This window comes from Panthera tigris, chromosome F2 (assembly GCF_018350195.1).
Source record: "Panthera tigris isolate Pti1 chromosome F2, P.tigris_Pti1_mat1.1, whole genome shotgun sequence".
Taxonomy (NCBI): Eukaryota; Metazoa; Chordata; class Mammalia; order Carnivora; family Felidae; genus Panthera; species Panthera tigris.
In genome coordinates, this window is record NC_056676.1 from 30,154,383 (window position 1) to 30,180,240 (window position 25,858).

Consider the following 25,858-nt stretch of genomic DNA (forward strand, 5'->3'; position numbering starts at 1 on the left):
ATAGAAACCCCCTGGCTTCTGGCAATAAAGTGCTGTCACCTGCCCCTTGTTGCTTCAGAGTCTCATCATTGCCATTGCTATCAATGAACCAACTGATAGAAATAGAAGAGAGAGAGAGGGAGAGACACACAGAGAGAGAGAGTTGATAGATGATAGATATAGATCTCTGTTCTTTCTGTAGAAAGGTAATGTGGCTATATTGATCCGTAACAGAAGTACAGATCTTGTAACTTTCCTACAGAAAAAGAGGAGAGCCTCACCATACAAGAGTCTCCAGTGTTTTGACATATTGAACTTTCATTACTTCAGCTAAACAATTTGAAGTGTGATAGAGCTGGACAAGTCCTAGTGGGCACTACGCAGAGATTGACATGCTAGGAAAACCCAGGCCTTCCTCATTTGCTATTCATTGAATAAACATTTGAGTGCCTACTAAACACAAGACCCCCATGCTAGGCTCTGGTATATAATGGGGAATGAAAGAGACTTCCAAAATGTTTCCAACATTATGAGAGAGAATCTGAAATTGTGCTAAATTCCCCAGTATTTCCATATGGATATATATCTGTATAGTAGAAACATAGAGAACTAGTTGGTATTTTAGACCAGAGGTCAGCAAAGCCTGATCTGTGTACTAATTCCAGCCACTACCTGTAGATAAAGTATTATTGGGACACAATCGCACTTATTCCTTTGAATATTATCTAAGGCTGTTTTCGTGCTGCAGTAGCAGAGCTGAGTAGTTGAGACAGATACCACATGGCCCACAAAGCCTAAAATGTTTATTCTCTGGCCCTTTACAGAACAATGTTTGCCAGCCCCCATTTTAGAGTCTCAAGTTTGATTATTTAAAACTCAAGATCATAACAACTGTTGTCGGTAGGCCTCCTTTGCTTGGGACACAAAAGTGGCAGATAACATTTTTTGTCCATAGCTTTCTCATCGAGAAGAGACATTTTTATAATTATGTCATGGATAAGGCCAACAGAAAATGTAATTTAAGAAGCTAAGTAAGCTCTGGCATTTCATAAAAGTCATATGAGAGAGAGATTGTTATCAGTCAAATATAGACGAAATATTTTGAAAGTTGCTGCGAGTGCTGCAAGGCAGAAAGACACAAGCATTAAATTGACTAGGAAAGAAACAGGGTAAAAGAGCTGTCCTGCTGTCTGCCTTTTCCTGAGTCTAACCTCCAGTTGTCTAATGGTCCTGTTTTCACTTTTTGTTAAAATGTTTATTTATTTTAGAGAGAGAGAGAGAGAGAAAACGCATGGGGGAGGGAGAGAGAGAGGGAGACAGAGAATCTGAAGCAGGCTGTGCACTGTCAGCACAAAGCCCCAATATGGGGCTTGAACCCAGGAACCGTGAGATCACGACCTGACCGAAGTAGGACGCTCAACTGCCTGAGCCACCCAGGCACCCCTAATGGTCCTGTTAAACCCCAAAGCTTTCTTCACAAGCAGCCGTGACTCTCCCACCCTTTTAGTGGCCTTGGTAATGTTAAGCTTTCAGGGTTTGCATGCAGTTCTAATGCACTTAGATTAAAACCATGCTGTAAGAAAAATATCTGTAATGACTTTTTAAAGGAAAATGTATTGGAAATAGGGGAAATCCACTACAAAACTTTAGGTGTAGTGATAAACAGAAAACAGTGATCTAAAGAGTTGCTTCTCTTCTTATATTGGTTGGACTTTGTAGGGTGTTCATGCACTTGGGAAGAGCACAGCTCTCCTTGGCCACCTGCTCCGTGTGTGCGAGTCAAGGACAATGGGGAAAGGCTGGCAACTTGGCCATCTGTGAGGCTCAGCACGTTTCTGCATTACCTCCACTGTTCACACGAGCAGCTGGAGGTGAGCAGCAAACAGCAAGCTGGGACTGCGTGACTGGCTGAGGCACACGGACACCCTCAAGCAATCTCGTGGCATGTGCTCCATACCGATGTTCTTCATGCACTTCTTTAATATTTTCCACTAGGAAGCATAGTGGGTTGAATGGTGTCCCCCCCCCAAAGATATGTCCAAGTTCTAACCCCTGGCACTTATGAACATGGCCTTGTTTGAAAATAGGGTCTTTGCAGATGTAATTGAATTAAGGATCTCAAAATGAGATCATTTTGGATTTAGGGTGTGCCCTAATGGATTTAGGGTGTGCCCTGAATCCAATGACACATAGGGAAGGAGAGAGAGATTTGAAACACAGAGACAGAGGAAAAGGCCATGAGCAGACTGACCAAGACAGAAACTGGAGGGCAGCCGGAAGCCAAGGAATAAATACCAAGTTCAGCCAGCGGCCACTTAAGAGAAAAGCATGGAATGGATTCTTCTTCAGAGCCTCCAGAAGGCTGCCAACACCTTCATTTCATACCTCTGGCCTTCAACACTATAAGATACTAATAAAAATAAATCATAAATTTCTGTCATTTTAAGCTACCAAGTTGTGATCATTTGTTATGGCAGCTCTACAAAACTACTAAACGAAGAAACTCATTTTAAAAAATCTTAGGCCTTTCTATGTTTAAAAGAAGGAGTTTATTTCATTATGTAAAATAACATTTCAACTTATTAAGAATTGTCTTTATTTCACTGGATTCTTTTTCTTGGTCACTTAAAAGTTATCATATTTACCAAGGATAGAGGTAACTTTTATACATAATAATAACAGTAATAATTATGATAATATAATAAAAGGCTGAATTATAATGGATAAATAATAGTATAATTATATAATAAAATTATGTAAATTAATTTTTTTTCAGAAGTTCATGTGAGAAAAACACTTCCTTTGTTCCTCTAGCTTGATATCCTCTCCTCTTCCCCTACCATTTTTCTTTAGAATCATACAATTTCTTTTAGGTGAATACTGAAGGATTTAAGATTTTGATGATAAAATAAATTATTTGATGCTGGTAAATAGCACCCTGTTATGCTTTATTCTGTTTCAGAATTTCAGCAGATTGCTAACTTTAGGCTGGTCTTAGGGTTGAGTGCTGTCTGCTTCTGAGCAATCATGTGCTTCAGACCAATCAAAATAACAAAGATTTCCTAGAGGGATGAGTAAGACTGCAAGGTCAAAGCCAGGCAGGCTGAGGGCTTGTGATTCAGATCCTGCTGGGTTCCCAGGCTCTCCTGCCCTTCTTTTCCCACAGTTACAGCTGTTTGAACACCACCTGCTGCCTTAGCATTGTCCTGAGGCCACCACAGTTACACATTCACCACATTCTTATAAAGTAGCATTAACTCCAGTGGTTGCCAAGCTTGACTTGCATTTGTAAAACTGCCAACTCGTGTCGGCACCCTAGATTTCTCAATCAGAATTGCCAAGGACCAGACCTAGCAATATGGATTTTTAGAATGTCTCCCAGGTGATTCTACTTCTAAGGCTCAGTAAGGATGGGCAAAGGTACTAGACCAGTAGTTCTCAAAGTATGATTCCTGAACCAGCAATATCACCATCATTTGGAAACTGGTTAGAAATGCAAATTCTTGTACTCCTTCCATGCAAGGCTTGCTGAATCAGATACTCTGGGAAAAGAGCCTAGTAACCTGTGTTTTAATAAGCCTTACAGGTGATTCTCGTGTGTGCTTGAGTGTGAGAACCATGGCCCACACTTACACTTACTTCCAAAGAATAGAGTATGGAACAGAAGAAAGAGTGATTTTAGAAGTTTGGTGGACACCAAGTTTTAAGATCATACTTGATATCTTAACCAAGTTAAGTCATACTGACGTCATGTGCCCCCTGACATGACCCAGTGAGAAGACACTTCATCTCTGTGGGTTTCTTTCTAAACACCCATAACCCAAATCTAATCATGAGAAAGCAAGAGACATGTGAAGACAAGATTGAGGGACATTCTTCAAAATCACAAGGTTTGAATAACAAGGAAAAACTGTGAAACCATTGCAGATTGGAGGAAACTAAGGAGACAAGATGGCTCAATGCAATGAGATCCCGACTTGGATCCTAGAACAGAAAAAAAGCCATCAGTGGAAGCACTGGAGAAGTCTGAACAGTCTACGGTTTAGTGGCCATATCATAACAACTTTCATTTCTTAATTTTGACAAAGGTATACCATAATATAAGATGTTAATATTAGGGGGAGTTGGATGAATGGTATATAGGAACTCTCTGTACTGTATCTGCAACTTCTCTGTAAATCTAAAATTATTCCAAAAAAATTTTAATGTAAAAATAAATTTTAAAAAACAAAAATAAAGTACTGGCCACATATCAACACACCTGAATCACCTGAAAGTTTGTTAGTAATGCAGATTATCAGAACCCACACCAAATCTGCTGAATCAGAACCTGCATTTTTTTCAAGAGATCCTTAGGTGAATTGTTTAATGTCCAAAAAAATTTGAAAATTTTACCACAAGCTTGATCTTTACAACAAGCCTGAGATTTAGCATCAGGTCAATCTTGTCCAGGCTTGAGACATACACCAGTTTTGATTAAGCAAAACTTATTCTTAAGACCCCAAGCTAAGTTGTCAACTAAATTCAGATGGCTCAGCTTCTGTGTCCCTCTTTAGGGCTCAGTCCTAACATAGTAACACCTTCAAAAAAGTAAGCACCCTATCTTGTGTTTGTGAGACATTTTCTTCCTTAAAAGACAGGAGTCTTGCCTTTGATCCCTAACTCTATCCCTGGGCCCCTGCCACCTTCCACAGACTTCTCTCTTGCTGAAAGTCAACTTGTCTGGCATTTTAAGTACTGCCTCCTACAAGCCTCCTGTGACATCTTTCCATGCACCTCCCATGGTGACTAGTGCTGGGATTTGTACCTGTTGTCACTATAAACTCAAATGCTGTACGCATTTGCCACATTCAACCATGCCTGGAAATATCTAGAGATAGAATGGCATGTGGAGAACTTGCTTTTCTAACAGCTCAACAAAAAGGACAGGACTTCCAGAGACCCTAATGTTAAAAAAAAAAGAAAAAAGTTCAACAGGATCTGTGATCAGAGGTGATAGGTAGGAGACACTAGAGGCCTAGGAATAAAACTAGGATGGTAAACAATTTCCTCTGTGCCAGGCTTTTTACTTTTGTGTCATTGAAGTATCAGAAACAAGAATCTACCGATTGTATAAAGACAGTTTCTTGATGGGGTATTATTAACAAAATCCAGTTAGAATGGTGAAAATGGACAGTTCCCCAGACATGTTGACATTGATCTTCTTGTCTTGAGGAAAAAGATTAAAGTGAATTGCTAAAGGCTAAAAGTCGGGAGAAATTACTCCTTGAAAATGTGACTGGCCCAGTCTGCCATAAGGGAAACCAGAGCTTCTTGCTGTTTTGGAGGGAAACACAAGGCACTCACCTTGATGCATCGTGGCAAGTGTCATCCTCAGGAAACATCGTCTGAATTGGACCGTGGCACGTGGATTTTTTCAGGGAAGCGGTACGTCAGCACCCAAATCATTTGAGAGCAGCTGAGACAAGCCTGTAATGACCTGAAAGTTAGAACCAACCTGGTGAGCGGGGTGTGGGGAGAAGTTTATGGGATTCCATGCCTCCTCACTGAGCCGTAAAAGAGCTCTGGATGGGGCTAGATGCTCCCACAAGTCTACAGGTGGCAGGTAAGTCATGGATTACTAATATGCAATTCTCTGGGCATGCTGACTGTGCCCAAGTTGCAATAACCTGGAAATCTGCATTTGAGCCAACACACCGTACTCCACAAATGCACCCATTTCTAATGTTTTTGTGTGTCTTCTTTCTTTTAATCTTCACTTTTGAAAAACTCTAATTTTGTTGCTGATGAAGTAAGAAGAGATTTTCCCACGTTGTGATCAGGACAGACAGGAGATTATGGTCTTTTACAACATCAGTGACTAAAGCAATTGCACAACCAAGGGAGGGAGGGAGCAGGGTTACCTGAGAGCATTGACTCCTTGCTGCAGTGGAGAAAGCCAACTGCACCCCAAGGTGCACAGGGTTGACTTCAGTATCAACTGTAGGAAGAAAATCTACTCCAACAAAATAATCTACAGAATAATCTAATATCATCTCCAATTAAGATATTCAACTTTAGGGTGCCTGGGTGGCTCAGTTGGGTAAGCATCCGACTTTAGCTCAGGTCATGGTCTCACAGTTTGTGAGTTCAAGCCCCACATCAGGCTCTGTGCTGACAGCTCAGAACCTGGAGCCCACTTCAGATTCTGTCTTCCTCTCTCTCTCTGCCCCTCCCCTGCTCATGCCCTGTCTCTCTCTCTCTCTCTCTCTCTCTCTGTCTCTCTCTCTCTCTCTAAAAAATAAACATTAAAATTTTTTTTAAATAAAGATATTTTGACACTTTAGAGTCTAAAAATTACAATGAAATATTCAGTAATATAAAAATACATATTGTCATAGAAGGCAGAACGTTTACATCTTTGGCTTTGTGATCATAAATATATGTTATGAAATTAATTAGCTCTAGGCGAGGCGTTATGTGAGTAATTTATTCTCCTCACATTAACATCAACTGTGAAATCTAAAGTGAGTGATGACATTCCAGGAACAATTACATGTGATAATTCTTTAGCAGGTTTGGGCAATGTAGAGTAGCTCTCATAAGGGAAAACATCATCTCACAGTATTTTAATGATGATGATGGCTCTCCTGAAAAAGGAACTTAAGGGAGAATATGGGAGTTTAGTGCCTGGGCCCTGGTTCAAGTCAAAGTGAAAACGAAAAGCAAATACTATTTTGAAATTAATTTAAGGGATTATTGGCAACAGATGAGAAATTATGTTTCAGGGCTGTCTAGAAACAAGCACCAACAATTTTGAAAAGCAATGAGATTTGCTCATTCATTTATTTATGGATGCATAAAATTACACTCTGATCAAAAATATTTAAAAACTGCGTAACAAAATGACTAGAATTAAATGCACTAAGTTAATAGTGAGTGTCTGAGATGATAGAACTATGGGCAAGTTCCTTTTTTCTTTCTTCCTACTTTTCAACAATTTCAACTTGTCTGGAATTGTTCTATAATTAAAAGAATAAACTCCATTTAAAAAAATAAACCAGAGGGGTGCCTGGGTGGCTCAGGTGGTTAAGGATCCAACTTTGGCTCAGGTTGTGATCTCACAGTTCATGAGTTTGAACCCCGAGTTGGGCTCTGTGCTGACAGCTCAGAGCCTGGAACCTGCTTTGGATTCTGTGTCTCCTCCCTCTCTGCTCCTGTCCTGCTTGTGTTCTCTCTCCTCTCTCTCTCTCTGTCTCTCTCTGTCTCTCTCTGTCTCTCTCTCTCCTCTCTCTCTCTCTCTCAAGAATAAATAAACATCAAAAAAATTAAAAATAAATAAAAATGAAAATAAAAAATAAGCCACAGAAGGGCAAATACTATGTGATTCTACTCATATGAAGTATCTAAAGTGGTAAAAATCACGAAAACAAATAGGCAGTTGCAGAGGGCTGGGGGATGATGGAGAGTTTCCGTGTTGGGGGAGGTGGGTATAGAGTTGCAGATTTGCAAGATGACAAAGTTCCGTGAGTACCCTGAACACGGCCGAACTGTGCACTTAAGAATGGTTAAGATGATAAGCTTCGGTATGTGTAAATAACACCATACTCTGTGTAAAATAACAATAATAAAAAGATAACAGTTTAAAAACAAAATACTTTTCATCAACGACATGGGAGACCGACAAGAAATGGCATGGAAGTCAGAAATTAGTCTGATGCAGGCCATGCAAAATATAGGGTACACAGGAAGGGAAAACAGAGATGTGAGTTCAACTTAAGGAGCCAGTGTTTGTAGGACAGCCAGTGTGGGTTTTTTAATGTTTTATGAATTTATTCTTGAGGGGGAGAGATTAAGAGCATGTGTGAGCAGGGGAGGGGCAGAGAGAGAGGGAGAGAGAGAATCCCAAGCAGGCCCTAGAACTCACAAACTGTGAAATCATGACCTGAACAGAAATCAAGAGTCGGACACTTAACTGACTGAGCCACCAGGTACCCCCGAATGCACCCTTTGGCTGACGTGGAAGAGGCCACTCAAGATTAGAGTGTGAAGTAAAAGGAATAGGTGCAGAGATATATGAAAAACTAACATATAAACACAACCAGTGGGGTGAGAAAGGGGGAGTGTCTGAGTTTCCCAAGGCTGCCACAAACTTATTCCCTCAGAGTTCCGGAGGCAAAAGGTCTGAAATCAAGGTGTGGCGAGAACGTGCTCCCTCCACAGGCTCTAGCAGGGAATCCTTCCTTGCCTCTTTAAGTTTCTGGTGGCTCTAGGCTTTTCTAGAAGGAAAGGCCTAGCCTCTTCCTAGCTTTGTGGCCACATCATTCCTCTCTCTGCCTCCATCATCCCATGGCCTTTTCCCCTGCATGCACGTCTTTTCCTCTTCTCTTATAAGGAAATTTGTCATTGGATCTAGAGATCACCTGGATAATCTAGGATGATCTTGGCTCAAAATCTTTAACTACCTCTGCAAAATCCTTTTCCAATAATACCACATTTTCAGGACCCAGGGATTAGGATGTGGATGTATCTGTGGGCAGGTGGGGCGGGGGGACCATTCAACCCACTCTAGGGAAAAGGTCTGAAAATTGTAAGAACTGTGCCCATATAAGATCCATATAGTGAGAGATTCATATATGTGATCCACATAGGATCTCTATATGTGTCAGGCAATGAGAAGACCTACACTGGGAAAAAAAAAACCACTTAAGTTTGTGTACCATACCTCTCCCCAAATTCATTTGGCACTCTCTTCTCCTAGTATGATGTGAAGATGAGTAAGATCCAATCCCAGCCCCCATGAAGTCCAGTGGGGGGAGAAAAGCATATAATCAAAATAATTGTAATGCGTTGTTTAAGTGCCACAATAGAAAAATGTTCAAAGTATTTTAGAAGCCCAGTGAGAGGTAAAAGTAATTTTCTGCAGGATCAAAGAAGATCTTACTAAGTGGAAACTGGCACCCACACATACAAAAGTGGTGGTGGTGGTGGTTATTCTGGGAAGGGATTTCATGAGCAATGGTTTACAGGCCAGGAAGTGTTTATGGATTATCAGGGAAGAGTGAAAAGTTGGGTAACCCCAGAGGGTAAGGTCTAGGGCAAAAACGAATAAGAAGTTATGTAGCAGCCGGAACTGTGGACAGAAAATCTTTATCTTTACCTTCGTGTCCCATTCTAATCAAGATCTGGAAAATTGAAGGGAGTTGCCAGTGTGGGGAAAGAAAGAAGACCGCTAGTTACCACAGAGCTTCTGGGAATCGGTTGGGGCTCTATGAGTTGAGACTGATTCGCTGTGAGCACAGGCTTTCAAAAGATGTCTGAAAGAACAGCGTGGCCTAGATGGCAGGGGGCACTAGAAATAAGGCGCACCCTCAGAAGGAAGGCTGTTGCAGAAAATCCGAGAGGAGGTGGTGAAGAGCGGAAAGGTGCAAAAGCTTCCCAAGATTTCAAATCTAAACAGCTCTGAAAATCTCACATTTAGTAAATAAGTCTAGTGGAGCTCACCCGGTGGTAAGCCTGACCTGAATTAACATAAGGCTGTTTGTAACCCTTACATATCTTCCTTAGAGTCGATACGCACAGTTTGCTAAAGAAATACTGTATTTGATTATGGGGTGTTGTCCCCATGACATATGGCACAGGCCTTGTGTTACCTTTCCCAGACCTGATAAATGTCTAACACCAGGTATTTTTTTTAGGGCCTAAGGGTTTTAGATAAGTAATTTTACACCGATAATGAAACCAGTCTGAATTTGCATTTGAGGTGTTCAAAATGAAAAGTCCTGTGAAGAGCGAGTATACACGAATGAATACAGGCGTGTGGGGGAAAATATTTCCCAGTGAACTCGAACCATTTCCACATAGTGGGAATTTTAAATAAAATGCCAGAAGAAGCCGGAAAAAAATTCTCCTCACAGAGGAGCGTTCTTAGTTAACTGTAACATGTTGGAACAAATTCCACAGTAAGGCCAAAATTTGAGATCTAATATATGTACTAGCACCGTGTACAGATTTTCTGATATATTTTTCGTCTAAGCAGACCTCTCTGAGAGAATGTCAACAGAGAAGCTCTATGTACTTTATTATCTGTGCTTTATGTTTCCGCCTAGCTATTCTTGAATGGAACCAGCCTGCTGACATGGGTAACCGCCTGCCTTCACACGTCCTCCTGGCATCTCTGAGTATTCTTTTGAAGGCAGGCCCTTGGAGTACAGCATTTTTCCTCTGGCCATTTTACTTGTTCAGACACACTTACAAGAGTTATTTGCAAAAACTCACTTGTTCCCTTCACATTTATTTTCTGAGTAATGTGAATGAGAAGGGAGAAAAAGAAATCAGAATTGCCATGCTTCGTATCCAGAGAGGACAATGGTGGAAGTTGAGAAATTGCCAAGAATTTAGAAATAGAAATCGTCCTTTGCCAGCTCACAAATATTCCCGACACCTGGCCCAGGTTTAATTTCATCAGGTGTGGAAGAACATGGTATCAGAGCACGTGTATGTGTGCACGCATACCTCAGATGACTGAAGGAACCACTGAGGTGTTGTTCCTTCCATCCCGCTGGCATTTCTTCCCTCCCCCATTAGTCTTAGCACTACACAATGGTCTGTGAGGTCTCTGGGATTCAATGCAAATCAAACATGTAAGTAAGGTTTGGGACCAGATGAGTTCATTTGATCATATTCCAGTTTCTTAATTGCTATGCATTCATTTTAATGGGAGAGAATGCACATGAATTAAAACTCCTCTTCTTTTTCATTCTGCACGTACTGGCAGAAATATCCTGAATACATAATTGCAACATATCCTGTGATTAACATTAACCGTCTTATCTCTGCCCCAGAGTAGGGCAGTGCAATCCACAAAGCCAACAATTAAAATGAGACAGTGTCACCTTTTAGGCCTAGTTTAAACTACTCAGTAATGTATCCATCACTTAATTTTTTATATCTCGTTAGTTCACTCAATACATATCTCACATGCACTTTGTTATTGTGCTCACAGCATCCCTGCCAGTGTCAGAAATAGGGTGAGGACACAAACTTCTGAAGGGAAGGGAGTTAATATTTGATGAGCACCTACTATGTGCCAAATACCTTATTTTATCTAATTTATTCTCCCAAACTACCCCCATCAATACTATTATCCCAATTTTATAAACATGGGAAACAGAGTGAGAGAAGGGAAAGAACTTTCACAGAGCTCGTATAGTTCAAAAACGGTAAAAACAAGATTCATCCTATCAAATATTTAGAGACCACTTGCCATGTGTCTGACACTGCCCTGAGATATACAGTGCTACAAAGCAGACAAAGGTCCTTCCCTCTCATCTCTTTCCACTGTAACTGTGGTCCTCAACCCTGGTGATTCCACTAGAATCACCTGGAGAGCTTCTGTAACATACTGGTGCCAATGTTCACTCCTGGTAAGTAAGTCAGAATCTCTGGAAATGAAGCCTGAGCTTAAGGATTTTTTTTTGAAAGCTCAACCAAGTGATTCTTTTTAAAAAAAAAAAAAATTTCCGACGTTTATTTGTTTTTGAGAGAGAGAGGCAGAGCGCTACCAGGGGAGGGACAGAGAGAGAAGGAGACACAGAACATGAAGCAGGCTTCAGGCTCCGAACTGTCAGCATAGAGCCGAGCTGCAGCACAGAGCCCGACATGGGGCTGGAACCCACGAACCGTGAGATCGTGACCTGAGCCGAAGTCGGACACTCAACCGACTGAGCCACCCAGGCGCCCCTCAACCAAGTGATTCTAAAGTACATCCAGGATTGAGAACCCTTTCCATTTATTAGATTATGCTATATACAAGGTTACCACCCTCAAAAAACTTACCCTGTATAGAAGTTAGAGAAAAATTCATACAAATATAATATACTTGGAAAATAATTTTAAGATCATGCATAAGGAAATTTGAAATTGTGTGGTATATATTTAAATTACTGGGGAGTAGCCTGGATGGCTCCGTTGGTTAAGCATCCGACTTTTGGTTTTCGGCTCAGGTCATGATCTCATGGTTTCATGAGATCGAGCCATTCACTGGGCTCTGTGCTAACAGCAATTTACTTTTGGAATTGGAATGGTGTCATGGGCTGAACTGTGTCCCCCCAAAATTCACTGAAACTCAAAATTCATTGTTGAAACTCTAACCGTTGTATCTCAAAATGTAACTATAGATGGAGGGGGGCCTTTAATAAGATAATGAAATTGAGATGAAGCCTTAGAGTGAACCCTGAGCCTACCCGACTGGTGTCCTTGTGAAAAGAGGAAACTTGGGCACACAAAGCGACACCAGGGGTGCACAAACATAGAGAAGCGATCACGTGAGCACACAGCAAGATGGCAGCCACCTAGAAACCAAAAGAAGGGAGGCGTCAGGAGAAACCAACCCTGCTGACAGGGTTGATCTTGGGCTTCTGGTCTCCAGAACTACGAGAAAATGAATTTCTGTTGTTTAAGCCACCCAGCCCATAGAGTTTTTTATGGCAGCCCTAGTAAACTGATACAGATGGGTTCATAGAAGTCTAGTATCACAGTAAAGAAAATACGGGGAAACCACTATACTTTTGCATACTTTTGACCAGAGTCATGCTTCTCAAACTTTGGTGTGTGTCAGAATCATTTACAGAATTTGGTAAAATGCAGGTACCCACGTCCTATGCTACTTTCACAAGTTTGGCCCACGTGATTCTTTGCTTCTGGTGATTCTGATACACACCACAGTGTGAGAACCATTAGATCAGATAATGGAGGACATCACTGGCAGGTGAATAAGTGGTTGTTACTAGGGACAAATAGAGGCTAAAATGAGTGTGATACATACAGATGGGAGTGATGATATTAAGGAAATCTGCATAATTAGAACAGAAAGCCTGGTGGTTAATTTTATGTGTCAACATAGCTAGGACATGGTGCCCAGATAAATGGCCAAACATTATCCTGGATGTGTCTGAAGGTATTGTTTCACATGAGGTTGACATTTAAATTGGTAAACTTTGAGGAAAATAAATAATGTCAGTGGCCTCACCCAATTGGTTGAAGACCTGAGTAGAACAGTTGGATGTCTCCAAACAAAAAGGAATTCTGCTAGCAGGTGGCCTTTGAGATGACAGATGATAGATAGATAGATAGATAGATAGATAGATAGATAGATATAGAAATATACACACATACATGCATACACTTATACTCGCATCTTGTTGGTTCTGTTTTTCTGGAGAACCCTGACTAATACAAGAGTAAGGTGACAGACCTGAAGGGAAGGCCTTGATGAGCAAGCTAGAGTTTGGTCATTATCTGATTGTGACTACAGACATTTTCAGATAAACCAGGTGAAGTTTCAGAGCACAGGTTTTGCCTTTGGCACCAACCAAAAGAACAAACAACAGTATAGAGAATGGGTTAATCCATAGTCCTTTTCTCTTTGATGCCACAGAAAGGGGAGCAGCAATTCAGAAACATGAAACTTGTTAGAGCAATATTTAAAAGGCTGCCAAACTGATTCTTTGTGGTTGTGACAAGGAATCGCCAATATATTACAGGGATAAAGTGGAAGAAAGATGCAACAGGGTGATGATAAATGAGGCCGTGGGCTTTAAATTTTTGATGTAGGTAACAAGCCCATGTTCTGGTGTCATCTGCTGAGATTTCTTGAATCTGTTCTCTTGTGATGTAGTAACCATGAAAAATATCCCAGAATAAAACAAATCAAGTTAGACTTCAAGGATTCAAATGAGAACCACTAGGAATTTTATATCCTACCGTTCTAACTTGGCTTTCAAAGACTTCTGCTGACGTGCATCTTGTGTCTCTATTGCTGCTGGAAGGATGGGATAAATGCTACATTATTTGTTTTTAAAATGCTGTTGAAATCATCTGTGCTTATCGTACCCTTGTTGTAGCTATGTAGTTTTCTCAGTTCTAGACCAGTCTAGACATTCTTTTTAATTTGTCTAAAATTGGTCCATCTCCAGTTTTATTACATCTGTACTGAGAGGCCACCACACTCTTTCATATATTCTTTCATTCTATTCAACATAAATAAATATGTATTGAGTACCTACCCTAAGCTCCACACAGTGATAGGTATTTCAAATAGTGTTCAACAAGACAAAAGATATAATCTTATTATAATCTTTGGTAGCTTATAAAACTATATCTTAAAAAGGCAAAAAATAAGGAGAAATGTTCCAAAGGATACTGACCCAAACATCTGATGGGATTGCATTGGCTTGCAAATGGGTTGGGGGTTTCCCTTGTGCATGCTCAATTTCTAGAAATTTCAGGGAGCAGAATTTTCATGAGTGGAGATTCCAATAGACATAAAATTCTTTTCCAGGAGACATGCAATGGGAAAGAATTTAAAGGTTTCCTCCTTCCTCACTCCCACCTTCTCCTCTCTCTCATTTAACAAGTATGTTTGGATCTATACTATGGACGAGGTTGGGCAAGGATATGGTGAGTGAAAACTGTCTTTGCCACCTTAGAGCTTACAATATAGTAGGGAGTAAGGCAGGAATAAAAAAAAGTCATACAGATGAATGCAAACTCTAACAATAAGTGCAATGAATGAAAGGCACATAGAAATGACAGGGGAGGGGCACCTGGGTGGCTCAGTCGGGTTGAGCATCCAACTCTTAATTTCAGCTCAGGTCATGATCTTGTGGTTCATGAGATCGGGCTCTGCATCACACTCTGTGCTGACAGTTCAGACAGAGCCTGCTTGGGATTCTCTCTCTCTCTCTCTCTCTCTCTCTCTGCCCTCCCCTACTCATTCTCTCTCTCAAAATAAATAAATAAACACTTGAAAGAAAGAAAGAAAGAAAGAAAGAAAGAAAGAAAGAGAAAGAAAGAGAAAGAAAGAAAGAAAGAAAGAAAGAAAGAAAGAAAGAAAGAAAGAAAGAAAGAAAGAAAGAAAGAAAGAAGAAAGAGAGAAATGGCAGGGGACCTTACTTAGCTAGAGAATGAGAGAAGGTTCTATTCTTATTTATGGAAAACCATCAAGTTCTATTCATGCAGTTGCTCAAGAGTAGTCTTCACTTAGTCTCAGTCAGTGTTGGAAATGATTCCTTTCTCTAAAATGCTGTATTAAATACCCCCAAACAGGTGCTTTTTTTTATTTTTGTGACCACACAACTCTATTACCAGATTGTGAGGATGGAAATCTTCCCCTTGAGTAGGTAAATAGTGCCTGAGTTGATAGTGGATCCCCCATTAAGCAAAAATAGAGACAACCAAGATGTTCTCAGCTATAATAACATTAAATATCTCCCTTCTGGGTGCAGAATCCAAGTTGTCGCTGTCTATCCATTCCACATGTTTATCTTATGGACTACAACAATGGTTCTCATTGGAATCATCTAGGCACCTCAAATACTGCTGCCTGAGTACCATCCCCCAGAGATTCATATTGGTCCAATATAACTGGGTTTTACAAAGCTCTCCAATTGATTCTATCATGAATCTATGATTAAGAACCACCGGGCAACTATGATCTCTGTCTGCAAATGACTGTTATTATAAAAATAGCCTACATTTTCTGATGTCTGAAATGGTCTTGCCTGTATTCTCAAAGTTTTGCACTCTCCATGTATTTGACTCATAGAAGAGAGTTCCAGCATTCCCAGAATTCAAGAAGCCTTCTATGTCAATCAAATGTTAGTGGTCACGGTTGCTTAAAACCGTTCAGAGACTAAAAACTTGTTTTAGGAAAGTAGGAAAGGTCTTGAGGCAGAGAACATTTGGGGTACACTGTGAAATACTGTGTTTGGGTCTGGAAATTATCTAAAGACTAGGCCTTGTGATAGCAAGTCTATTGGGGATGTATATTGAAGCTTATTTTGCTCAGACACTCAAAGCAAAATAAAAATTTGCAACTATGATGACTATAAATTTCTGGCTAAAATGCCAGGAAATTACCAGAGGAGAGATGGTGAGGGGGTGATGAGTTAAGTAGGTGATGGGGATTAAGGAGTGCCCTTGTGATGAGCCCCGGGTGTTGTATGGAAGTATTGAAACACTGTATTGTTCACTTAAAACTAATATTACACTGTATGTCAACGAAAATTGAAATAAAGACTTAAAATTAAATAAAACAAAAGGTGCCAAGAACTCAAATGAGCAGTTCAAATTCTATAATCCATGGGAATTGATCTGAAAGAGACAGGAATGCAATATGATCAGGAAAGCTTCCTGAAGATGCAGATCAGATAGGCCTTCACTGGTAAACAGGGTTTTGTCTGGTAGAGAGGAGAGGAGGCAGGGAGTGTGGGAAATATTACATAAAGAGGTAAGAGCATGGAATAATGGTGTGAAGTTGGAAATAAGCATCAGTTTCAAGAAACAGTGAGACAACTGGCCAGCTGAAGTGTAGGTGTGATGTTATAGAAACCTGGGAAAGATGGGGCGCCTCAGTGGCTCAGTTGGTTGAGTGTCCAACTTTGGCTCAGGCCATGATCTCATGGTTCATGAGTTCAAGCCCCAAGCTGGGCTTTGTGCTTACAGCTCATAGCCTGGAGCCTGCTTCTGATTCTGTGGATTCTGTGTCTCCCTCTCTCTCTGCCCTTCTTCCACTCTTGCTCTGTCTCTGTCAAAAAAATAAATAAACATTAAAAAAAAATCCTGGGAAAAAAATGCATTAGTCCAATGGTACCAGCCTGGGGAGCTCTTTTAATTCCAGGTATAAGCATTTATACTTTAATTTCTAACAATGAGGACCCTGAAGTTCTTCAGCAGGCATAAGATGGCATTGAATATCAACTTGTTGGCAGGTGCAGAGTGGGAGGGGAAGATTAGAGAAAAAGATCAGATAGGATGGTTTGGCAATGACTTACCTGTAAGGTCAAGAGAGTTTGGGTTTTCCTGATGACTGTGCAAAGAAAAACAATGGGATGTATGAAAGAGGTAGTTTGGAATAAGAATCAACAATAATTGGTCATTGACTATATGTAGGTGGCAAAAAAAAAAAAAAATGAGTCAAAATTATTCTGAGGTTTTAAGCCTGAAGGATTTTTCAAATCCCTGGGAAGTTTTGTAGATGCTGGGATCTTTGGGCTGTTATAACAGGAACAGAATAACCAATTCTGGCAGTTGTCTCTGCAGAAGGATAAGCACACCCTTGGTGTATTTCATCCATCTCAGAGTGAGTTTTTCTACACCTTCTTAGAACTAACACTGAAAATATTTTTGCCAGGCCAGATTATCTCATAACAAGAATGGTTTGATGCCCTACCCATAGTCAATGTGGAGAATTCCAAATTATGGAGCAGATTTTCCCTAAAACCTATACATTAAGATGGTACAGTATTCATTTGCTAGGGCTTCCCTAACAAAATATCAGAATGAGTGGCTTAAACAACATAAATTTAGTTTGTCACAGTTCTGGAAGCTGGAAGTCCAAGATAAAGATGTTGGCAGGCTTGCCGACTGTAGTCTTTCCACTGTGTCTTCATGTGACCTCTCTGTGTGTAAGTATCTTTGGCGATGCTTCCTCTTATAAGGACATCAGTCTGTTCAATCAGGGCCCATCCATATGACTTCATTTAACTATAATCACCTCTTTGAAGGCCGTATCTCTAAATGGAGTCCCATTCTGAGGTTTACTGGAGGCATGGACTTCAGCATATAAATGTTGGGGTGGAGGGACCAGAATTTAGTCCATAATAGGCAGCATGTTCTCTAACCAGTATTCTTTTGGAGATACCCAATATTTAGGAATCAGAAGTTAGGTATTTCTGTGAGGTATGTTCAAAGTCAAGGGAATATCTCGCCTCTTCCACAAAGCAGATGAAATCAATCTATCATTTAAATTTTATGAATGATACAAAATAGAAATGAAAAATGCGTTATGCAACTAAATTATTCTTTTTTATCTCCCTATGATCATTCTACATGTTTTGGATAAGAGAGGGCGAAAAAGCATTTCCCAGCTCACCAAATCATTTCTGTCTATGTCCATGAAGTTTTCTACCTTCCCTATTCCATATGGGTTGCTGGCCCTCCAAAAATCCATTTCATTCACTTATTTATGTTTTTATTCATTGATTCATGTAACATCAATATGTGAGTGTCTACTCTGGACCCCTCAGGTGCTAGGTCCTAGAATACAATAGAGAACAAGGCGATCAAAAGTCCTGTGATACAGCTCTTATAAGGCACTATGGGACACAGACAAACAACCAGACATCAGCAGTAATCCGAGGTAAACGCGAGGAGAGGTCTGAAGTGCTAGGGAAGCTCAACACAGAGGCACTTAACCAATCCATGGGATTATTCAGAAAAGGCTCCCCTGAGAAAATGACATTTAAGCAGTACCTGAAGGATGAACATCCAGAATAGCAAGAATAAAAGAAAGCAAGGAGGCGGACTCCAGGCACAGAGAATGACAAGCACAAGTGCTCTGGTGTGAGGAAGAGAGCAAGGCCCTGAGCAGACCTGGAAGAAGTTCAGAATGAAGGAATAGGTAGTGCAGCTCTTGCAGACCAGGCAAGAAGAAGGGGTCGAGGAAGAAGGTGGGGTTTGAAGGAAATTAGATGGTAACCCCAGGGCACTTGGAAGCTGTTGAAGGGATTTAAATTGAGCAATGATTTGGTCAGATTAGGATTTTAATGAATTCACTCTGGCTTCTACCGTGGGGTGGAGCTGGAGGCAGGATGAAAGGAGACGAGTTTAGAAGGTTTGTTGAAGGAATTTAAAGGAGATAATGCTTGGAACTAAGGAAACCATAGTGAGGTTAAAAAACAAAAAAAACTGTGATTTGTGAAAAATTTAAGAATTCTGGGGATCGATGCCTCATTTAGGTTCCCTAGGAGACGGTGATTTTCTTTTTTGTCTGTTTTGTTCACTGATATATCCCAAATGCATCCTCTAAGCTTCTTGAGGACAGTAAAGATAATGAGCAGGGAATGCTGGGTTAGCTAGACAGCACTGACTATATTCTCTGACTGGTTATTACAACAATGGAATTCATTTTGAAAGCTTTTGTGTGCCAACTGCTGTACTGGGTGCCTTGCATACACAGTCTTATTTGGTCCTCATGAAAAACGTAAAGAAGAGAAACCAAGAATCAGAGATTTGGGGTACACAGTCCATAAATGGTAGAGGGAAGATTTGAACTCAGGCCTGTCTGATCCCAAAGCCCCATCCTCTTCCCCTTCTGATCTGTTGAAATCCAACCTTATACTCCTCTCTCAATAATAGGCTGGAACATCATTTTTTCTAAAGGGGCACTTTCTACTTGTTCAAGGGCTGGCAAACTAGTCAGCTTGCCTTGCCTCCCTCCTGATTTGCCATCTGCGGGCACTAAGCCTCACCAAGTCCCCAGGGGCTGAGGGGAAGAACCAGTCTGAGACAAAATCTCATGTATAGTGGTCCTGTCCCACAGCCTGTTTCTCCTACAGAGTTTGAGGTGGAATGAGATCAGGGCAAACACTTTCATGTTTTCTTTCTATGAATTGCCTGGATAAATACTCTTCTCTAAAAATATTTAAAAAGTAACAAGAAAAACTGGCACTTGAGGCTTAATTCTGACCAGGAAGAGAAAATTGTAGGCTAAAGAAGGTGTCATATGTTCCATGGGAAACAACAACTGCATGGTCTTGATTTTTTAAATAACCAGAGAATATAACCATGAATCAGTTAGTCAAAATGTATTTATCGTCTCCTATTCTGTATCAGATATCGTCCTCTATTCTGTATCAGTTATTGTTCTAGAGCCTGGGTGCACAGGACAAGACAAAGTGTGTGCCATCCCTCAGAAAGCTGATGTTCTAATGCGTGGGGATAAAGAGACAATAAACATAAAAGTTAGACGATACTCCTAGAATTTAGAAAAACAAATTTTAATAATTTTCGGAAGTTTTTAAAATCCAAACTGCTAATACCAGATAAAATAAATTTTTAAGTGAAAAAAAAATTTTTAAGTGAATTTTAAAGTGAAAATTTATTCAGTAACTGATAAAACTTCTGTGGGAATGATGGAAAGAAGGCAGTAGCATTGGGTAGTTCCCCATCTATTAATGGTTTTGTAAGGTCTTTAATATGTTTAGGAGAGTTATCACAATTTTACTTTTTATTTCTATAACAGTTCTCTTTATTTCCTAGTATCAATTCAATTCAAGCAACATCTTATACCATAGTTAAAATACAGCTATTCTATTCAATTCCGCTTGGAATAAACTTTCAAATATTCTTAATAGAAACTTTTAATAAAAGGACATGAACAAAATAAAAAATATTCAGGAAAAAAAGTATTCGGGAAAATAATTTCACACCTAGAGACCCTGGAGGAGAGAGCTAGCATGCATGGGTGACCAAAGACTCTAGATGTTCTAATTAAAAAAAAAAAAAAAGTACATTTGAATTGTGGAAAATTACTATAGTAAATTCTTAAATAACTTGTGAGCATGCAGGAAATGAAATGGTGACTTCCAAAAGATTAAAGCATTTTGGTAACAAATTGTACTTTTGTAATGAGCAGAATGAAACATCCTAAAACACAGTGCCTTGGTATTTACAACTCATTTCTCAAAATCTTTCACAGTATCTGTGTTAATAAGATTGTTTTTAATTGCATATGTAATACTACAGTTAGCAAGTTGGATTCCCAGTTGCACAGAAACATTGATCAGCAGGTAATGGAAAGCTGACAGGAATACTCTACTCCTTTTCTCTCCGACAATTCTACCAGGAATTTGAATGAAGATATGGAAGGCACATTTTATTAAACATACCAAAGTATGAGGTTTAGGGTGAAAGTTAATGTGTTTGAAAAGAACGGTTAGATTAAAAACATCTTGATTGACTGGAACAGTGGGAAGAGAAGACTGTTGAGCTACCATAATAGAACACTCATTACCATTGCTGCCTTCCTCCTGGGTTTGCTAAAGCCACAATCCAGATCTAACTGAATGCCTATTTTTATACAATAAGCCAATTCATTGCACTGATGGAAAATAATAGGCAATAATCATTGTCTGGAAAGGACTAATTTTAATGCTAAGTGATAAATAGATTTGTTGTTATTGTTTTCTTCAAATGAATGAGAGCATCAAATTTTGAAGTAGGAAGAAATCCCATAGAAATATCATAATTCAGCTTTTCTCTTCAGTTAAGAAGATCTATCGCATACCAGACACGTGGCTAACAGGCCCTTTCTGGAGTTTATTCACGACTACATCTCAGTGTTAAAATGGTGCCTAGAACTTAGTCACAAAAAATATTTGTTGATTGAATGATTTTAGGGTAGGGTAACTCACTTCTTTCTTTGACACTGCATTTCTGGGGGATACCAATTGCTGAAACTGTCTTCCTTATATTGAGTCAAACTCATTTGTCTGTAACTCCCAATTATTAGATATAATCATGCTTTCCTGATATGGACAAAATAAACCCAGTTGTCTTCCAAATATTTTAAGATAGCTAACAATTCCCTTTTAAGAATGTGTTACTTTTTCCCGGAAGAAGGTAACTAATGCCTGAACCTTCTTTATATAATATGGTTTCCTATCCCTCAAATCATTCTTATCATTCTCTTCTGTATGTACCTCAAATCTTCAGAGTTTCATGTAATGTGATGCCCTGAATTAATCATATCTCCAGATGGAAGCTAATCTGACCACTATACCACATTATTGTAAAATTGGATTAGCTGTCAGAAAGAAAGCTATGTAAGTGGCAATTATTTTAGTTCAGTCTGAAATCAATTAAAATCTTTAAGTGTTTTCTCAAACTACAAGTAGGTCTGAGCTGACATCTGGGTTACACATGTCCATTAAAAAAAAAAAAAGATTATATTTTTCTTCTGTTTTCTACACCAAGTCTTTTAATTAGCCAAAGGATAAAAAATAAGACATTGGTTGTAAGAAAGAGGGCTTATTCTATAATCATTTAAATTTGGTTTTAAAATCTCATACAGGCCTAATCAGATAAATACGTATTGTTCTCTGTACTCAGGCTTGAGACCTGAAAGTGATACCCTGGTACTCATGGCTTAGACTCTCCATGGGCAGGAAGCATGGGGCACTCAGTGAGGGAAGTCCAAGAAGCCAGGTAGGTAAGAAGCCATGGCACACAGCACAACACGATTGCCCAAGTTTCCCTCTAGGCCAAGTGGACCTGAGGATTGCATGAAAGCACTATTGGCAAATAGAGAACCAGTACCTATGACATGCCCCTTGCTACTCTACCCTATGCTCTGAAAGGAGGGAGAATTCTAGAATTCTTTCCTAGATGGGAGGAAGACAAGAAATGTCCACAAAGGCATATAAGGACACAGCCTTCTGAGCTCTTCTCACACACAGTGAATGGATGAGCTATGTGTCAGAGGGCGATCTCTCCTGTGGAGACCTAAGAGGGTGCATAGTGATTAGAGTAGGAATTCTGGCAATTCATCCTTCAGTAGCTTGAATCGAGCTCTTTGCAACTCTAAGAAGGGTAACAGAGGAAGTTGGGCAAACCCAGTCCACATTCCCCTAAACCCTCTTCCTTTCCTTTTTTCTACAACACAGATCCAGGGCCTGCCTGCCCGTATTCCCTTCCAGGCTGCCAAATGCCAAGACCTGCTCCAGACGAAGGCTGCTTTGGCCAACCAAGACTCATCTGCCCCCAGGGGGTCACATGGCCAAGGTACTTTGGGCATAGAAGGGGCTAGAGGCTGGGTGAGTCCTTCCAAGGGAAAGTACAGAGCAGGAGGACCCCTGGTGGCACAGGGAGTCTCTGTAATGTCCTCACAATTCTGCACTGGTTCCAAACTCACACGCTCCACTCTGCAAAACACACTCTTGGCTTCAGCAGAACCGTTCCTCTTAGAAGGCAGCTTAGCAGGGGCTCCTGGGTGGCTCAGTCGGTTAAGCATCTGACCGCAGCTCAGGTCATAATCTCACAGTTTGTGAGTTTGAGTCCCATGTTGGTCTCTGTGCTCACAGCTTCGAGCCTGGAACCTGATTCAGATTCTGTCTCCCTCTCTCTCTGCCCCTCCCCTGCTTGCTCTCTCTCTCTCTCTCTCTTTCTCTCTCAAAAATAAACGAACATTAAAAAAAAAAATTTTTTTAAGAAGGCAGTATAGCAACCATGTTTTGTTCCTTGGGCATTTCCCTTTGGAATCTTACCTCAACCCACCCCCATTCCAAGCAGCTTCTCAAAGTATTTCTCACAACACTTAACAATTTTCTCTCTGAAAGGAATTCTAGTATGAGATTTTCTCCATCCTGTAACAGTCCCAGTGATGTTTTATGCCCCTTATAGAGTGGTATCCTGGGAAGTGCCCTTGCTGGCCTACTGATCCCAATTGGGATCAGCAAAGAGTAGACCTTGTCTTCTCTTCATTCATGGGTCTAGGACCCACTTCTTTTTTCTCAGCCAAGATGATAAGAGGTCTGGTTCAAATGGAGTCAATAGTAATGTGGTGAAAAGGAGCTCTTTCCACATCTACCTTGCCAGGTACCATCTCTCTTTGCCATGTGCCTTGTTTTCTGAAATTATTTAAAAAAAAAAAAAAGGTAGGGTGGGGGGATTGTTGACCCCCAGAAAGAAATGTCTTGCATGGTAGTATAGACTGTATTGAAAGTTCAGCATCTGATGCTCTGTTCCTGGGAATTCAAGAGAAGCCTGGGTGAGCATTTCAATACCACTGCCACCTACACTGGGGAGAGAAACTCTGAAAGGTTGTAACTTGTCTGCAGCATGAGGCGATCAACCTCTATAGTCTGGTCCAAGAGGAAGCAATTTAATTTCTGAGCTATTGAACCACAATTCACGAATGGAAAGGACTCCTGAATGGTGCAAACGATTCTTTGTAGGAATGCAAGGTTCAGCTATCATTACATATAAAAATGATATGCTGTTTATATATTTGTTCTTTCTCTCCTTCCATTCTCATCCCCAGCCAAGCCACCATCCTTTGTTTTTTTAATTCATTCTGAAAAACAAAATCATGAAAAATATTCGCACAACAAAGTCTTTTGTCACTCTCAGCCATGTTTATATAGAGCTGCAGTAATGGTCTTCCAATAAAATGAAATAAAGAAAGAATGCCAACTGAAAGAAATGAAGAAATAACTAATTTGGCATAAAAGCCCCACTGTCTTCCCCTCTAGCAGGCAGTCACTCTTACTCTCTATCTTCCTCATACTTTACTTGTGCTAAGGTAACAGGATTAGGAGATGTCTGCCATACCTCTAAACTTAGCAGAAGATGCTGGAACAAAGCACCAACTAACTACATTGAAAGAAAAAAATCAAATACACATCACCTTTTGATTATGGTCAAGGCATTCCTGGCCTTATTTTCTTTGCCTTAAAAAAGTTGTTTGACATCCTAGGTACTAGGTGGGCCAAACAAAACACATCTGTGGATTGTCTTTGGCCAGACAGATCCAACTTTGCAAAGCCAGACCATCAGCTGTAATGCAGGATGTTGCAGATTTCTTCCATCCCATCTTCTGTGTTCCTTAAGAACTCTGCCACAGACCCAGCGCCAGCTTTTATTAAGATCATTATCTCATTTAATCTCCTTGGCATTTTACACACACATTTTACACACACTTTGAAGGATTAGGTGACTTCCCCCAGAGCACACAAGCCACAGGTGGTAGAGCTAGGACAGAGATGCTGTGACATCAAAGCCCATGCTCTGAATCTTATGTTGTGCTGCTCCTCAGCAGTAAGTGGGGGAAGCAATGGTAATTCTCCTTGATGAAGTGACACTCAGCTGCTATGTCTTCAGGATGTCTCTGTGACCTGGAAGAGCCAAGGGGCATGGGGGGTCCTGCACCTTTCCCAGTATAAGTCTTCCCATCCATGAGTGGATCATGTGCCTTTTCTGAGGACCTTTCATTATCCTTCCCCAGCCCCTGGAAGCAATGAAGTTTGTTGGAAAATCAGCAGAATTTTTTCTTTCTAGCCCACTCTACTTTAGTGGAGGTAAAATCTTAGGGGAGTCATAATTTAGAAATTTCCAAATTTCTGAAATAAAGCAATCATCTCCCCCTCTTCCTGAAAGAATCAAATGATAATAGTGTGTATGAACGTACTTCATAAATGGGAAAATATTCTACGTGATATTCTGGCTCAAGTTTAGATAACAAAAGTTGGATCAATGTGCTAGCACATACCCGCTGGCAGAAAGAAAGAAAGAAAGAAAGAAAGAAAGAAAGAAAGAAAGAAAGAAAGAAAGAAAGAGAAAGGAAAGAAAGAAAGAAAGAAAGAAAGAAAGAAAGAAAGAAAGAAAGAAAAAGAAAGGAAAGAAAGAAAGAAAGAAAAGGAAAAAGAAACTGCACAAACTAATTTTGTTCCTTTGCTAGTATTGTAGCTATCATTCTAAAACACAGTGGTGTTTAAAATGCTGACTTAACAAAAAAAGGCAGGTTTGGGTAGAAACCAAGATAGTTATCAAGTGGGTTTTGGCCATTTGTGGCTTATTATGTGGTTCTTGAGCATAACCAGAGTAAACTATGATGAGGCCAAATGGAGATGCACAGCATTAAACCCTGGGGCTGCAAGAGCAGACACTTAGAATAAGAAATAGTTTGATTCTACAGTGTTCTGAAGGGAACAGGTGACTCAGCAATTCTGTCTTCATTTCCTCCTTGGTGTGGACCTAGCACTAAAAGAGAGCAAAAGCTGGACCTCTGCCTCCTTTAATCTGTTCTTCCATCAGAGTAAAGAGATTAAACACAGGGAAGTGCTAACTTCAAGACCGAGTAAGGAGTTGCAAGCTATCGCAGCTCACTCAAAGTCCAATTTATCCCAAGGAGTTTTTAGAATGAAATATGTTCCTTTAACTCTTAATTAAAACAACAAACAAACAACAATAAGCCCTTTGCTAGTCACAGAAAATGTCTATCTGGGTGATAACCAGAATTTTCTTTACTGTTACAAAGTCTTTAAAATTTCCTATCTTA